The 2,985-nt window shown below is 46.0% G+C and overlaps 1 protein-coding gene across 1 annotated transcript in view; it reads right to left on the bottom strand.

Moving 5' to 3' along the window:
- Nucleotides 1–2,985, bottom strand: part of MLNR (motilin receptor) — a gene marked incomplete at its 5' end in the record, with an annotated part of 21,440 nt that overhangs the window by 15,644 nt on the left and 2,811 nt on the right. The window lies entirely within an intron of this gene.

The following is a 2,985-nucleotide window of genomic DNA, read 5'->3' as shown; positions in this document are numbered from 1 at the left end:
ATCCATCCATCCATCCATCCATCCATCCATCCATCCATCCATCCATCCATCCATCCATCCATCCATCCATCCATCCATCCATCCATCCATCCATCCATCCATCCATCCATCTCGGAGCTCTGTCAAATTTCTGATTTTCTATCCTGTGATTTTCAACATAACTACATGCATGCTTTATGAAAGAGACTATCTCACCCTGCATCCCTTTTTATCATCTGGTCTCTGTGCTTTTCTTTTACATCCCTGCCCCATTTTCTCTCTCCTTCTAGTCTGCTTTCTCTTGTATCTTATAGGCTTTGTGGTATGGAAACTACTTCTGAAATACTTAGTGCCATTTTATTTACAATATCCCTGCTTACACAATCCAGTACTGAATGCCAGAGACAGCAGTGCCAGGCCTGGTTAATGCTAAACACCCCAAACTTAATCTATTTCCTAAGCCTTTGTTCTGGTGGGGAGGGAGCATTAACAACAAGGCACTGCAAGCTCACAGGTGGGATTTTGCTGCCTCTGTTATTCTACCAAGCATGCAAGGGGGATACCTTTTAACAGGGACACAATGACTTTCCCAAAAAAACCTGACCACTTCAATGGAGTCTGCCAGCAGATCAGAAGCCTGCTGCTGCAACATCTGATGCTGGGCAGGAGCAGCCCAAGCCTGGAGCTCCCTGCAGAAATGCAGTCACTCCATGAGCAGCCTGGGAGCAGCAAGCTGGAGTCCTGGCTGAGAGGGACCCACCTTGGTCACCCAGCACATACACAGAGCAGAGCAGTGCCAGGGCTGTCTGTGGCAGGGAGGGCACCCTAGAAAAGGGGGCTCAGGGCAGCAGCCCACCAGGGCATTTCCCTCCTGGCTCCACCAATCTTGTGCTTCGGGTACCTATGCAATTGCTTATGGGGAAATTTCTGATGAGCGAGTGTTTCATTCCCAGCGCAATCTAGCAGCAATTGATCAAGGAAAAGCCATTATCAGGAGAGTACAGGCATGCAGAAGCAGCTCCATGGCCACATAACTATGTGATAAAGCTTTTTTCCCTGCTTTGGTCTACATACATGTACAAAGATTACTGCTCATAACAACTTGTCCAAATCCCCCCAAAATAACAGCTGGTTTTTTATGATAACTGAACATCTTAATGACACTCCCCAGCAAAACCCACGTAACCCAAGCCTTGCAGACAACTGCTCTCCACCAGTATGAAGCTGACAGAAAAAGAAAACTTTATGTGTATGCAGTGAGATAGATTTTTTTTTCTGCCTTTAGATTTTTTTAGTTTTTATTCTGTGACTCGGAGTTACAGACTCTTTAATGGAGAACTGGTCATATTTTTAAAACTTGGAGAAGACTTGGGTTCAACTCTGCTCCCCTGAGATCTCTGAGCTAGCTGTTGAATTCTGTTGGATTTATCTGGACAGGCTGTCTTGATGGGCTGAGGCTCAGTAAGGCCAAGTGCTGGGTCCTGTACTTTGGCCACAACAGCCCCAGGCAGCGACACAGGCTTAGGGAAGAGTGGCTGCAAAGTGGCCCAGCAGAAAATGACCTGGGGATGCTGATTGATAGTGGCTGAACATGAGCCAGTGTGCCCAGGTGGCCAAGAAGGCCAGTGACATCCTGGCCTGGATCAGCAATAGTGCAGCCAGGACCAGGGCAGGGATTGTGCTCCTGTATTCAGCACTGGTGAGGGCACACCTCAAATCCTGTGTCCAGTTCTGGGCCCCTCACTACAAGAAGGACACTGAGGTGCTGGAGCATGTCCAGAGAAGGGTGGTGGAGCTGGTAAAGGCTCTGGAGCACAACTGAGGAGTGGCTGAGGGAAATGGGGGAATTTAGCCTATACAAAAGGAGGCTCAGAGGGGACAGTATCACCCTCTATGACTGCCTGAAAGGAGAAGTTAACAGAGAACTAAGGGCAAACATGGACAGTGATGGCAAGCATCAGTGACGCTCCTATAAGCACAGTCCCACATCAGTGATTTTGGTCCACATTTACACCACTAGAGTCAATAATGTAACAAGTAAAATGTACAGAGGCAATGATCCTCCACAGAAAACACTGCTGCAGCTTCTTCTAGCTTTTCCTCACAACTAGCCTCCTTCATAAGCTGTACAGTTGAAGTTTCCAATTAAAATCTTTTGGAGCAGAATTAGTGAGTTGGTTTTTGACTTGCAGTGCAGTGTTATGCAGCATGGAGCCCTGGGCATAGTCCAGCACATTCAGTGATGGGTCTTGTTTGTGGCAAGGTGGGTTAACTTGGTGTATTATTTGCACACACAATACACAATGTGGAGACACACCGCTACCAATTACCAAACACTGCTCATCTATTCTAAGGGAAGTGATCTGGGATATCTCAAGTTTTACAACAAGTTGTTAATATATAAGTAAAAGACCTTATTTGATCCTGTGGGATCAAATAGCGTTAAGCCCAGAGACTGCTGTGTGCAGCAGGTGCTTTCCTAAGGGAAATTAGTGAAACTGCCCAGGAAAGTCCCCTTCATGATTACAAGACCAGGTGCTAAAAGCATACGCCTCTTCTTCCAGGGCTGTTAAGGTTGGTGGGTGATTTTTTTTGCATCCATCTCCTTGTGAGACTGTGCTTTGTAAAATCTCATTTATAAGAAAACTCTTTTAAAATGGTGAAGGCTGTCTGGGAATTTTACCCATTACAGCTCCCAGGAAGTGCTCCTACACAGACCTTGGTGTTATGATTTTTAGAAAATACAAGAAATGGCACAGAACATGTGCAATGAACACTATGTAATAAAGCAAACCTGTGGTTTTACTGGGAAGTTACTCCAGCTTTTCCTATTGACTTATCGTCTTTCATGAGTTGCACTTCATTCTCCATACTTCGTGGTGCCTGCTTGCTCTGTTACCAAAAATACAGGTATCCCAAAACACAGACAGTTAGGAAACACCACATGCCCTAACAAATGTCCATCCTTTTGCGACTCTCCCATGAGAAGGAAGCTCCCTTCCTTAG

The sequence above is a fragment of the Geospiza fortis genome, unplaced genomic scaffold (assembly GCF_000277835.1).
Source record: "Geospiza fortis unplaced genomic scaffold, GeoFor_1.0 scaffold194, whole genome shotgun sequence".
Lineage (NCBI taxonomy): Eukaryota > Metazoa > Chordata > Aves > Passeriformes > Thraupidae > Geospiza > Geospiza fortis.
Note: the sequence above shows the minus strand (reverse complement) of the source record. Positions and strands in the feature narration are given on the sequence as shown.